General features: G+C 36.0%; 1 pseudogene; it reads right to left on the bottom strand.

Moving 5' to 3' along the window:
• Positions 1 to 2861: 2861 nt before the first annotated feature.
• On the bottom strand, positions 2862 to 3718 carry LOC149202259 (uncharacterized; annotated as a pseudogene).
• Positions 3719 to 15707: the final 11989 nt, after the last annotated feature.

Below are 15707 nucleotides of genomic sequence, written 5' to 3'. Positions count from 1 at the left end.
TCATAATCCATTTTTACGTTGAAGTGTCTTCCCATTAGGTAAGGTCGCCATTCCTTAAATGCAAGTAGTATTGTCAAGATTTCCTTCTCATAAATAGCTTGCTTGAGATGTAGCCATAAAAATACGTGATCACCTACATCAAAACTTCTTTTACTGCGATGTTGATCTGCCTATTGTTTCATTCGATTTTGCACCAAAGTGACATTATCCTTTAAAATTTGGAGAACTTGTTGTTGATGCTCGATGTGATCTTTCACTGCTTGAATCTTTTTCTTATTGATATGTCCTTCTATCTTAAGAGTTTTAGGAGTGGTAATTTCTTCCAATGCATTACAAGATATGGTCGAATTCATTTTTTGATGCTTGATGTGATCTTTCAGTTCTTGAACATTTTTCTTCTTGATATGTCCTTCTATCTTGATAGTTTGAGGAGTGGTAATTCTGGCCAATGCATTACAAGATATGGTCAGATTCATTTCTTCTTTCTCGATGTGATCTTTCACTTCTTGAACCTTTATCTTCTTGATATTTCCTTCTATATTGAGAGTTTGAGGAGTGTTAATTCCTGCCATTGTAGTACAAGATATGGTTGGATTCCTTTGTTCTTTCTTTGGGGTTGGTTCCCGGTGTATATCCTCTTCTTTTGACGTTTCTTGATCCCTTTCGTCATTAGGAGGCTTTTCTTGTAGCAACTTTCTCTCACCTTCCTTTAAACCTTCCATGTCTTTCTTCAAATCTTCCATGCCTTTCTTCTAGCATGCTTTCATACCATCGATATCATCTTCCATGGAATAGATAAAACTATTTATCTTTTGCTTCTCTAGAATATCATTTACCCTTATATTCAATTTTTGAAAGTCCTCAATTTACTCTGTCATTGAACCCTTTTGTTTGAGATCTATCGATTGGCTAAAGAAGGTGTTACTCTTTGTATCCTCATAATGTGCTATTATTTCTTCCGTGAAAATTTACCAAGTGACAAGTTCTTTATGAGAACAAAGCCCTTTATACCATAAAAATTGATTTGGTTCTAAATATAAAGATGCAATATGTACCTTTTGAAACAGTGGTACATCATGTAGCTCAAAATATTTCTCCATCTGTAGTATCCAAATTACCAGATCCTTGCCATCAAACTTCCTCATCTCGCTCTTTCTTGATTTTAGGAGATCGATATTGAAATGACTATAACTCTATAATTTCAGATCTCCCAGTTCTAAAATTGCAACCTGCGGTATCCCTCTACATGCTCCTTCCAATGCCACCAATCTAATCGAAATTTGATTCTCCAAGAAAGAGTTATACACAATCTTCCAAGATGGCTTCATTATATACCTTTTCAGAAGAGAAAACTTTTATGAAGTGCCACGTTTCACTATTTCGACATTAGTACCTAAAACTTATATATAAAAAACTCCAGGACTTCCTCATTATGAAACTTCTTATGAAATTTGAGTCTGATGCTTAGAACAAAAGTTATGAGTATTTTCCCTTGATCTCCTATTTGGAATGTAATTCAGGAGTCTGCAAAAACCCTAACTTTGTCAAATCATATCTCCGAAAATATAGCGACACAAGCTCTGAAACTCAGACCTGAGGTTCAGAGCTATGTCTTCACAAACGGGTTTTGTTTTGAGCTTTTCAAAATTTGTAGGCAAAACGTTATAGTTAAAATTCCATGATCGCTTGTTATAGATGAAATTCTAGAGCTTGCAACAACCCTAGCTTCCTCAGATCATATCACAGAAAATGTTGCGAGACAAGATCTGAAATTAGGACGCACGGTTTAGTGAGATTTCTTATCAAATGGGTTTTTTTTTAGCTTCTGAAACGTCGCAGAAAACAAGTTATAGTGAAAATTCCACGATGACCTATTTGAGCAGCGAAACCCTAGAATCGAAATCTCTGATACCAAATGTTATGAAACTAGCTCAGAAAAAGATAGAAAAGATAGATCAATGTCTTAGAAATAAGCCTCTTCGAAGGGGAAACCTCCTTTACATTACACAAATGAACAATTCTTAGATGATACAAAAGACAAGACCTCCTTTCTATATATAGGAGTCTAAGGGTTCATAATATAATCAGAGCCGACATAACAATAATAATGTAAGGGCACAATAATACAATAGTGAGCTTCTATGGGGCACAATAATAATAATATGGGGACTACATGGGCACAAAAATATAATAAGGGGGTTGTACTAATAACAATAAGGGGTTACACTAGTAGTATAGCAACCTAACACTACGACCCAAAACTTAGACTTCTACTTCAGAGCTATCTCTCATATATCTTCGGTCATTGATTTCTTCGTGTCCTTTAAATACTTAGAGCTTCACACTATTTATACAATCCCATGGTCCATAGACTATGGGTAGATCTTTTACAACCGACATTACATTATCAAAATAAGGGAAAACATGGCAGACAACTCTATGACTCTTTAACATCTACGCACTTCGTGACCACAAAATGTGGAGTCTTTACATTTGGATTACAAAAGATGGACCAAAATATGGGCTTTAACCCCCAAAGCTACCCTTTGGGGATCCTGCACCCAAAAATGAGGAAGCTAAGGTATTTGATTGTTCAAAAGGGTACCTTTTAAAAAGAAATGACAATAAACTAAAAACAAGATAGAAAAATGCTAGAAACAGGTTGCTTTTCCAACCTTGCTCCGAACTTATTCTCATCAATTGCCATAGAAAGAAGATAAAAGAAAAATAATAAAGGTGATCCAAATCAAAAGGCTCGAAGATTCATAAGTGGTGTTGGACATATAGTGGAAGACAAAATATAAAGACAACTAAAAATAAACTAAAAGAATAGGTGAAGAAGAAGAAGAATGAGCACAAACCTAGGATGTGTAGTAAGACCACATTCTAGGAAGAACTCTCGATGATGGAGATCTCCCGGGGAGTTGAATTTGATGAGATGTAAGGGGGAAATGATATTATCCATCGTATGTAGCAGGCAACATATGAACTTGAAGAATTCCATAGTGAGATGTCTTACCTTCAAAATTTCTATATGAGTGACTTTCATATCCAGAGGATCTATATGGAATAAGATTGTAACTGCCTGCACCTAGTGATGCTCGCCTAGAAGTTGTTCCTTAGAGAAGAAGTTGGCAAACAAGTCCAACAGCATTGAAGAGTTCAATGAACTATAAGGGAAGTTTGTTGCAGTAGGGTCTCTAGACAGACTCGGCAATGTTGCATCACTTAATCCATATGGATTTAAACTAGTAACTAGTACTGATGTTGGGTTGATAATATTTCGATGACCAATAAGTGGTGGGTTGATTGTGCCATGACCTAGCCCACCATATTATGAAACATGATTTACATCACCTTTATCCTTCAAATCAGGAACAACTTGGCCCTATTTTTCTTTAAATTTTAGCATTTGTCATTTAAATGTTAATCTACAAAAAAATTGATGCCCATATATTGATTTAACAAAATCTTCTAGGGTTTAATTTGTTCCTTCAATTGTTTTGTAAAAAATAAGAGAGTATCCTTTGGACTTACTAGTTTGTCTGTCAAAACCACGAGGGAATTCTTTAATGTCTCCATAACGAGAGAACAAATTAGTCATTCTAGTAGGTTGGATGTCTTGAGGAACATTACCCACATAGACCATCCTTAAGTTAGGAGTTGTTGTAGCTAGTTGAAAGTGGTTAGTTGGATGTATGGGTTGTACAAGTACCATGGGTGGACGATGGTGTTGTTGGAGTTGAAAGGGATTAACTGGATGTATTAGTTGTTGAAGGAGTTGGTTCAGCTACGATTGTTGCTACCCAACAACAGCCAGATTACAGACAACCATTCTAACATCAATCATCTTGTTGGGTTCTTCCAATGCACTCAAGGCACAATCAACATGTTTATATGTGATAAATTCATATCCCTTGTTCTTACCAGTGGTCTTGTTAGTGACAAAAACTACATCTATAGTTTCTCCATGCTCAACAAAGATTTATTTGAGTGACTCTAGGTTATTTTCATACCAAATCCCTCTAATAAAGATCTTATTTAAAGTCAAATATAGATCCGTATTTTTTCTTACCTGATCAAGAATATCATAAGTATTAGTAATAGCTGGTTTTAGAATACAGAAAAGTTGATCTTTAGTGAAATGGCCCAACAACTTGGCAACAACTTCTTCTGTGATTTTAGGAGTATTTGTATCCTGCAATTTTGGCTTCTTCCCTTTGTTTCCATCCTTTCCTTCCATTTATGCACCATAAAACACAAACAAAAACCTTGATTCAGTAAATATAGTCTAGTAGTTCTAAAACACAAAACAAAGACCTGGGAAATTTCATAATTGATTTGTTCAACTGTAGAGAAGATATATTAGAACCCCAACAACCTAAACCATTCCTCTTATTGAATTTGACTCTGATTCTACTAAATAGATCATGTAGACAAGATAAGGTCAAAAGGAATGAAAAGGAAGAAAACAAACAAACATTCAACCCTAAATGGTTTTCGAATTAATTAGAAACATATCCAACCATGAAAATGATTAAATATGTTTTCCATAAAAAACAAATAAAAATAAGAATGCATCCATCAGAAAACTCAATGAAAGGATGGTCAGAGCACCCTTTGTGCATGACTGGATAAAGATTCCATCTCACATATTTTGAAGTTTCACTATAAAGGCATAGGACTAACTACAGAGTTTCACAAAGAAATGAAACCGAGCAGAAACTTGCACTATAGTAATTGAATAAAAAAAATTCCCCCAAAATAATCCAATACATCATTTGATAAAAAAATGAAACTCATTAGAAAAAGAATCATTCCAAAACCCAGTTTATTGGAAATCTTAATGACTAGAATCAAGAACAAATTATAGGCATAGGTTCAATATATTATTTTCACATCAAACCCCTAGCCTGGTATATATTTCTAGTCCCAGTGTACATTGTACATAGTATAAATGACACCATTATTCGCTATGGGGATTGTTGTCACCCAAAGTGTACACCTAAGGCACAACGCTTAGTAAGTAGGGATCAGACTGACAAGCCCTACTGTGAGCGTTATCCCTTCGGTGCCATAGGTGTACACTTTGGGCCCAAAGTGTACACCTAAGGAGACAACAGGGCTCATGTCTTATGCATAAGAAGTGACATGAGGAAATTATATAAATTTTCTCGTAATTGGTAAAGATGCCATAGTCATATGATACAATCAACAATATTCATCCAAAAGGTAATAGAATGTCACATCACCAATCAAGGATAAATGAGAAAAAATAGAGTTTAACCAAAGAGTTCATTAAGTAAAGTGCAAGGAAAACTAACTACAATACTTGACTAAAGGTTATGATTATATTCTCGGTGTTGATCCATTTCTTTTTCAACACTCTTTTCTCAAGAATTCCTACATGCCATTTCATTTCTCCTCATCAATTTCCTATAAGAAGAATAATTATTTCTACAAAATTAGCTACATGAACGACTATAAGATTGCATTGGTATACAAGAAACTCCATGTAGGAAGCACAATAAGCTGAATAGAATAAAATCACAACAATGGAAAGTCATTTTGTTTTGTTTTCCCTCTTCTTTGACTTTTATTTGGATTCTTATACAAAATTTTTTGTTAGAATGCATATGTTAATTCTTTAAAATTTAGAACCCTTCCTATAAGAATTTCCATAAATAGCAGTTTAAGATACTAAAATCAAGTTTATAAGGCAAGGAAAAACAAGGTTAAAACAATAGGATAAGCCCCTTTCTTTCCAAAAACAACCTTCAATGTGTTCTTCTATGGAATGGGAGTAGGATTTAATGGAAGAGAGCCCATAAACGCTTCTAGAGTTTTTCATAATATTAGAGTTGTAAACATTTTTCAAAGAAGTCGGTGGCTTGGGTATTTTGAGAAGAGTTTATGACGATGATGATGTGGCCCTTGAATTTTCCTCAACTCTGAAAACTACAAGGCGAAAGAGTATGTGATTGCAGTGAGAAGAAATGCATAAAGACTACCACTACATATTGGAAAGATTTTAAAGTTGATATTGCCAGGCATAAAATCATCAGACAATAATTATTCTTAACCTTTTTGGGGTTAGAAATCATTGTCATATATTCTACTTGAGGTGAATGAATGAAAGCCATGATTGAACAAAAAATTGGGAACAAATGCAATGTTGAGAAGCCAAACTCGAACTGCGGAATAAGCACAATGTTATATTAGTATCCAAAAGCATACAATTTAGTAGACATATCGGGATGAAATTTATATAAATTCCATGAAATAACAAAACCTAAAATAACAACAATGCAACTCATGAAAGGAGTTTTTCTTTAAGAAATATGAATCCTCACCTTTTATTGAGTCACACTTACTAAATTTATGCCCCAAGGTCACATTTTCTTGAGCCAAAGCATGAAGTCATCTTAGGGCCCAAACCACTTAGCAATCAAAAAATAAAAAAATAAAGCAAACAAAAAATGTATTTGATTTTTGATATAGAAAGACAAACTGAAATCTTTTGAAACATAGCAAATGCATCCCAACATATACCACCTTATTGTTAAATAATCATGTGCTTCTGGGACACTTTCCACTCATAATAATTCAAAATCATGCCAAAAAATGAGACAAAATCCAAGCCTATCACACCAATACTAAACCTCCTTGGAGTCACCAAATCTTGTCCAACACTGTGGTTTTGATTTCAAGTCAACGTTATAAGATACATCCAAACTAATAAAATGTACAAGAAAATACATCAAAAATTGAAATAAAACAATCAATTGAAAAACTCTAGCATACACCACAAAAACTTTATGATAAAAGAAAATGAAGAGATGGAAATCAGTGTTGGCTCAAATCAAATCCATAGTTAGATGAGCTCCAAAAGGCAGCAAAGAACATAAACGTACATGAAAAACATCCTAATCTCATTATGAATGCATAAGTAAGAACAATATTTACATGAAAATAACAAAGCCATGAGATAAAATCACAACCTAACACTAAAGATGGACTACGAATTCATTCAGAGTTTTCTCCACTTCTTGCAAACACCCTTTTACCTAATCTCTCCCATACAGTTCAATATTTTTTGGAGTTCTTATTTGCACAAAGCTTAACAACAACTAATAATTTAATAGTAAAAGTAGTTAAGGTAACAGATTCTAAATATACTCAATGGTCTCTAGAATGTGAAATACACCTCTGTTCCAAGGGGTTTTTTATTGTTAAATTTCAAACCTCGGAGGAAAGGGATATAATATTCAGAGAGGGGCCTTGGTTCTGGGGGTCCACGGGGTTGTTTATCAACCCATGATTTGCAGATTTTGACCCCAACACCATGTCAGTTTCCAAACTACCAGTATGGGTGAGGCTTCACAACCTACCTCTTCATTTCTGGAACGAACATGTTTTGGAAAGCATCGGAAATAGCCTTGGGCGGTATATTAAAACAGATACGGAAAGGAAAGAAAATAGAATATTCACCCTTACTTGGATCTGTGTAGAAGTAGATCTAAGCAAAGGTTTACCAGAGAACATCATGCTGATCTATAAGCAACAAAATTGGCTGCAATCACTTGATTATGAGAATACTGCGTTCAGATGCAGGAATTGCAGGATGACAGGACATCTTCAAAATACATGCCCAGAGGTTAAGAAAACAAACAGAAAAAAGAAACCGAACAGGAAGAAGAGGAAAGGTTGGCAGTTTCCCCCTCCTGAGCCAGAAGAGGATGAGTCAAAAGAAGAAGAGGAACCAGCTCCATCAGAAAGCAAACATCCTTCACAGGAACCTGAGGTGCAAACAGTGGACACGTCTGTTCCCCTGGATCCACACCGTCCAACGTCAGATAGGATTGTTGTGGACCCAGATAGCGGAGGAATTAAAAGACAACATACTTTAGAAACATCAGATTCGGATAAGGACACAGGAACTCATCATGACGATAGCCAGATTGTCCTTGCCTCTTGTGAGCCATCTCTGGGAGAATGGTGCAAGGTCGAAAAGAAGAAAGGGAGAAAAAAGTGATCTCGCTTTTTCTTCTTTTCTCCTCTTTCTCTTCCCCTCTTCTTTTTCTTCTTCTTGTATTCTTTTTGAATGCAAGGTAGCCTCGCTTCGCCGCTTTGTGTGCCAATGCACACAAGCTGCTCTGACAGTGAGCAGTTCTAGTAGCTGAGACTCGCCCCGATTGCTGGTGGTTGTAGTCTTGGCATTTCGCTTACATAGTTTATGTAACCCTTTTTATTAATAAAAGGTTGGACTTTTTCTGTGGAAAAAAAAAGATTCTAAATATGGAACACATACTAAAATGTACCCTGTAAAACAAAAGAATCATCAAAAATATTACTGTAAAAAAATTTGAAAACTTTGGGAATATAAGAAAAGTTTACTGCCAACTTTACTTCATATCTCTTAGATACACAAAATATGCAATCTACATAAAAATATATCCATGTATCTATAAATTTGACATCTATATACAAAACAATAGTCATATAGTATATGAGATTTCATGAGTGAATCTGAAATAATATATATTATGATATTTATAGAGTATATATTATCATGAAAGTTCATGTCCACAAAAAACCATAAATTTACCCAATCAATCCCACTAAATATAGAAAGCCATAGATTTAACAAATGAATCCAACATATACACATTATTAAATCCCTCAAGTAAAGAATCTCATGTCATAAATTTATCTAACAAATCCAATAATTCTATATCATTAATACAATGCTATATCATGAATTTACTAAATGAATCCCGCATATATATACATGGCTTAAAGAAACAAACTTCTTAAAAGAAAAATGAGGAGCCAACTTCCAGTAAAATATAGATAAGTACTCTGGAATATACCTGGGCATTGACCATATACTATCTCCACAGATGGCATATTTTATCTTCGCCCCCTATGCCCCAAACAATGAAGCACAGATTCTTAAACATTACAGTCTCTATATTGAATCTTATAGTGGGAATTATTCTCATGTACTCCCCCAATTTGAAATTGTAGAGAATTGTTGACTACCATGTTTACATGTACCAGAAACATATTATAGTCTTACAAAGGAGTGTCTAGGATTGATTGAGTTTCACATATAATTTTGGCAATACACATTACAATACATAGTGTCCAAGTTTGATTGAGTTTGACATAGAATATTGGCTATAATCATTACAATACATCACAATCACTCTTTTTCCATCTAGCTTTTAAAAAAACATAATTATATAATATCTAAAAAACAGGACTATCCAAACTTGATTGAGATTCGCACATAATCATAGCCATAAACATCACAATACATTAATATTCTAACTTCTTCCATCAAGGTTTAAAAAAAATAGAACACAGCATAGAAATGAAATATCTAACCTGCTCTATCTAAAGCAAGCGTTAACATGTGAACTTCATTCGTCCAACAGGAGACCATTCGATAAAAAACCATGGCTATGGCATTTAACATTGCTCCTTGGGCTCTCTAGAAAGAAATATTCAAATTCTCTTCACATAGTTAGATAATAAATACTTTTCTTCCCAAAAACAAGAGATAAATTACAAACGAGAACTAGGGGGGAAAGGGGAGAGGTAACAACAAAAATAACAGTGGGGAGAATATATTAAACTACATGACTATTCAATTGAAGAAGGGGACTTTTGAAGCAGAGGAGTAGTATGGGGAATATGTATTGAATGTGAATTCCCAAAAAGAACGGAGGAATAAATTGGAAAAGGGGAACATTAAAATTCAAGAATGATGTTGTTTTATTACTAACTCTAACCTGTTACCATGCCATAAGTCGTATTAGGCCTCTCTAACGCAATACTTCATCGAGAAATTGTCATGGATTCTAATTGAGTAGTTTCTTGCAGGACATGGTTGATGGCAGACAAAACCACATTCACAACTGTTTGACGTTTATTTTAAAGATGACTTCATTAAAATTCATTATATAATCTCAGTGGGTTTGACTTTCCTCCATTGTCAAAATTAGGGAAGATCTCTTAAAATATGAGCTCACCTAACCCACAATGATTAAATGTGATTTTCTTTCTATATTTAGTCATATATCATGTCATTTAATTTTTTAATAAGAATAGTGAGGGAAAAGTATATCAAAATTCAGATATGCTCGACCAAAAGTTGTTCCTTAGAGAAGAAGTTGGTGGCCCAAGTCCAACAGTGCTAAAGAGTTTAATGAACTATAAGGGAGGTTTGTTGCAGCAGGGTGTCTAGACAAACTTGGCAGTGCTGCATCACTTAATCCATATGGATTTAGACTGGTAACTAGTATTGATGTTGGGTTCATAGTATTCCAATGAATAATAAGTGGTGGGTTGACTAGCCCATGACCCAATCCACCATATTGTGAAACGTGATTTACAACACCTTTATGATTTGAAAAAGGAATAATGTGGCCTTGTTTTGCTATGAATTTATCCTTTTTTTCCTTCAAATGCTAATTAAAACAAAAATATTATGCCCATCTGTTGATTCAACAAGGTCTTCCTAAGTTCAATTTGTTGCTTCATTTGTTTTGTAATGAATAACAGGTACCATGGGTGGAAGAAGGTGTTGTTGGAGTTGAAAGGAATTAACTGGCTATATGGGTTGTTGAAGGAGTTGGTTCAGCTATGATTGTAGATTATAGACAGAAATTCTACCATCAATCATCTTGTTGGGTTCTTCCAACACACTCAAGGCACAATTAGCATGTTTATATGTGATAAACCACTATTCCTTATTCTTACCAGTGGTCTTGCCAGTTACGGAAATTTCATGTACAATTTCTCCATTCTTAGGAAACACTGATTTGAATGACTCTAGGGTAGTTTCATACCCAATCCCTCTAACAAAGATCTTCTTTAAATTCAAATCTTGATCTGTAAATTTTCTTACCTGATCAAGAATATCATAATGATTAGTAATAGCCAATTTTGCAATATCAAAAAGCTACTCTTTAGTTAAATGGCCCAAGAACTTGGCAAAAGATTCTTCTGTGATTTTAGGAGTGTTTGAATCCTTTAATTTTCACTTCTTCCATTCATTTCCATCCAGTCCTTCCATTTATACACTAGAAAACACAAATAAAAGCCTTGATTTAGTAAACATAGGTTGGTAGTTCTGACACACAAAAAAAAGACTTGGGAAATTTCATAACTGAGTTGTTCAACCATAGAAAAGAGATTTTAAGAACCCAACAACCTAAGCCATTCCCCTTACTGAATTTGATTTTGATTCTACTAAAGAGATCTTGTAGACCAGGTAGGTGTCAAAAGGCATTAAAAGGAAGAAAACAAAAAAAATTCAATCGTAAATAGTTTTCAGCTTAATTAGAAACATATTGAACCATCCAAATGATTACAAATTTTGTCCACAAAAAGTTAATAAAAATAAGAAAATGCATCCATCAGATAATTGAATTAAAGGACAAAATTTTGTACTGAAAAAGATATTGACTGTAAGAGCACCCTCCGTGCATGACTGGATAGAGATTCCAACTCACATGGTGTTGGGATGGGGTCCCCTGGGTCAGTTTGGGGATAGTTAACCCAAATTTTGTATACAATTTTGTAAAAGATGTAATGTCTCTGCCATATGTGAATGTGGAGCGCGTAGATGAATACGAGTCAAAGGGGCTTACACCCCTATTTCAGGTAAAGTTTTAAGTCAGTTTTGAGATTCACCCATGGTCCGTCCACCATGGCATTGTATTGAAAATTCTATAAATAATTGAGTCTTAGAACAAGTTAGAAAAACGTTTTGATAGAGCTTTGGGGACATTTAAGAGCTTTTGATGTCTTGAGCGAGAGAAAAGGTAGGAAGGACATACTTACTGTGCTAAGGTAAAGAAGGGAAGGATCCTGCAAATGAGTGCACAAGAGGCCTGGGTAGAGTCCACAGCTGTGTCCATAGGGTAGAGAGTCTGTAACTAGTGAATTGAAGATCAATAAAGAAGACTTTTTATAGAATTAATCTATACTTTCATTGCATCTTTTTATGTTATATGCTGCGATTAATGACATGTTTTGTGGAATAATGATTGAATGCTACACGACTTTACTAAAACTATCTTAATAATGTATGAAATGAATGCTTAGCCACTTCTGCGGAGTTACAGACTGCTTCTCTTATGTTTTCCAATGAATTAAGTAGATCTACCCAAAATCTGATCTAGGCTCGCATGTTGATGCATGAAAGTAGATAAATCCTTTGTTCTATTTCAACAAATATTGATTGCGGGCCTTTGTGAAGGTCTAGAAACCGGTTGACCTAGTTGCAGGAAAAGAGCCCTAGGAGATTATCGATCTGCACGGAAGCAGATCTAAGGCACTAAAATACATCACATTTGTCTCTGGATGCAGAAACTTGGTTCTTGCATCCCCCAATACTGCTTCAGGTGAGACTGTAACCTTAACCTGCACTATGCAGGCTGTTGCTGAAAGGGCCAGCAGTGTAGGGTTTTATTGGTTGGCGCAACTAACTCTGAAGCTAGGTCAGGACTCCCTAAGCCAGTAAATGGTTTCGTTGCCAGGACAGGGATCTGCTTAAAGAGATGTGTGATGTCACATTATTGGAATCCGACTAAGAAACAGACTGAAAAGTGGTTATATCAAAAGACTCACAAGTTCACGACTCAAGAAAACATGAACCTGTGCCTATTGAAGGAGGATTGGTTGAATAGATATCTCTATACAGATGTACATGAAATCTTTTTTTGCACTTTCCCAATTGAACTATATGAGTGGTTAACTAAACTAACAGACACTCAATGAAGGTGGAAGCTCGATACTCCTATAGTGTGGATTCCAGAAGTGGGATGATGACTAGAAACCTCTGAAAACAGGATCACACAAGTTGCTGATCATTGGCTTGATCGAATTATGGGATGATTTGTTAGGGAATTTTTCATTGACACCTCAGTCAGCTATCATGAAGCGGAGTGAAGAATCTTCAAGGGATCGCGAAGTAAGTATTTAAGGTCATTGAATACTTGGATTAAAATCTTATTATGTGAAAAGAGGGTAATTCCATTACCTTGGTGTTCAGACCTACACGAAGCGGAAGATTATTTAGAAATCGTGAAAGCTCAAGGCCAGAGTATAACCCATTGATTGGACCTCCTTCGAGTGATGACGAAGAGGTGGTGTAGACTATGGAGCAAAGTGTTGTTCAGCTCATAACTCGAGGTATTCCTAGAACATATCATCCATCCACTCCACCTCCACTTTCACCTCCACCGCATAAACCTTCACCCACACCTCCACCTCCATTGCCGCCTTTCAACATTGCGAATGCAATGAAGATGCCGATTTTCAAGGGCATAGGAATTGAAGATCCATAGTAGTTCTGGTTTGTTGCGAATGTTGTATGGACAATGCAACAAATCACTGATGACAATATAAAGAAGGCGTAGTTGGTTACCTCCTTGCAAGATCGCGTGCTAACTAAGTACATTAAGTATTGTGCTCAAAATCCTCATGCATCTCAAACAGAAACTCAGACTACTTTGAACAAAGGCTTTAGTAATCCTAAATTTGACTCACAGTTGGTGATTGAATTTAAAGAGATCATGATGAAGGTTGACGAGATTCCTTGGGACTTTGATCAGATGTTGAAGTGCCAGATCAAATAGGCTAACATGGAGATCTCATATAGGCATCATCGCGACTAGTTTATCACATTGCTCTTTCCCCATTTGAGAATTGATCTATCATAGAAGAAGATAGAAAGACAGGCAGAAGCCTTGGAGATCATGATGAGGCTGCATGCATCACCTATTTAGCTTACAAACCTAGGGGTATAGCAGATCCACTCACAGTTAGGAAGCCTACACCTAGAATTATAGAGTTTGAATAAAGAAAAGGAGACTAAGCTAGACATCCATGCAAAAGTTTAGTGTTTGAGGTTCAAGGGCCACAGGAATGATAAATACCATTGTCCCGTGTACATGAATTATATTATGGGGGAGCCAATCCCCCTAAATCCAGAAGCCCTAGCATGGCCGAACAGAGGGGCTATGCTATGGTGTGCTATTTGTCATGTTACTAGGAAACATGCGATGGATAACTGCCACTTGCTTCAGAAGTTTGTTCAAACACCTCAGTAGTTGTTCCATAATTTCTACAAGTCTATGGGCCATGATGAGCATCATTGTCGAAGCTATGAGCTGATGATGGAGATAAAGCCTACTTACCATATGAAAGTAGAGACTCGACCTCCAGATCAAGGCACCGGAGGAGTGCGCAGAGGTCTTCAGTCCCAAGGACAAGGGCAAGGAGGAGGACCTAGTAGAGGTCGTGGTCAGATTATCTGCTACAATGGTGGATAGTCGAGGCACTTTGCACAAGATTTCCTGAATCCTACAAAACCTTCGTGTTAATACTGCAGACAATTCGACCATGTCATAAAAGAATGTCTGGTGTTAATAGCTAAGATGCAAGAAAAGAAAATGTAGCCTCAAAAGTCGACACAAAATTTACAGATGATGAGGGCTGAGCCACATGAGGAGGATCAAAGCATTAATAATGCGCTAACAAGTGGAATGATGACTAGCTCTCCTAAAGGTAAACAGATTGAGGAAGACTGATGGGTTCACAAAGCTCATGAGAAAGAATCAGCCTTTGATCTTAAGCCTGCTATGGAAACCTTTATGGAATAAAAGAGGAGCTTTGGTGAGGCCTCCACCCCAAGAAGTGAGGCAAAGACAATAGAGACCAATACAACGAAATAATTTGACTCTTCTGTGCTTACTACGTTTTTGGAGACCCACATGAAATTGTTGCGCAATAGAAAGGCTATGGAAGGACTATAAGAATTAATAAATAAATGAGCAAAGAAAAGGTTCCTGATCAACACCACGCGGTTAGAAATATTGGTAAGAATAAGGCACAAATAGGGTGAGAGATGCGGCTAGCAGTGCAAATAGGCGATTAGGAAATGGACGAGGTCATCTTAGATCTATAGTCCGATGCAAATGTTCTACTGAAATAAACATGGGAAAGGATGAGGAGATCTATGTTGCGGTGGTCTCTAATTCAACTAAAGATGGTGAATCAACAGAAAATCATCCCTATGGGATGCTTATATGGAGTAACATTTTATATTGAGGGTGCAAGTGTGGTAGCAGACTTTGAAATTATAGAAATTTTCGATGACAACAATATATACCCTATGCTTTTGGGAATCGACTGGCTATTGACATGAACGGGGTCATTAATATGAAGAAGAGGAAAATGTTGTTTCAAATAAAGTCACTTAGGGTTATAGTGCCACTAGATCTTGCAGAAGGGGAGCACTATATTGAACCAGTCCACGATTATGTAGAAAGTGATGATGAGCTGGATCAAATTTACAAGATAACTTCATGAGAGTAGGACTAGATCAATCTAATGGCTGATGGATGGATCACATGGAATGGGAGAGTTCATGCTCTTCTGAGTTAGATGAGGAGTTAGAGCATTGGAAAAACCTCTTACATGATGTGTCTACATTGTGGTGCAATATGATGACAAATTCGTTGCGCTATGTTTCATCAAAGGTAAGAAAAATCCCTTATTATGATGGTTTGACTGACGTAGATCAATTTGGAGATGAATTTGAGCATGAAGTTCCTGAGGAACACCACTTTCAAGCCTTAGAGTTAGCGCTATGCGCTACACCTGCACGATGGTGGGTTATGCACAAG

Source organism: Pinus tabuliformis, chromosome 2_1, assembly GCF_031772625.1.
Source record: "Pinus tabuliformis cultivar Carrire ecotype Pingquan chromosome 2_1, CPIR1, whole genome shotgun sequence".
In the NCBI taxonomy this organism is placed as follows: domain Eukaryota; kingdom Viridiplantae; phylum Streptophyta; class Pinopsida; order Pinales; family Pinaceae; genus Pinus; species Pinus tabuliformis.
Note: the sequence above shows the minus strand (reverse complement) of the source record. Positions and strands in the feature narration are given on the sequence as shown.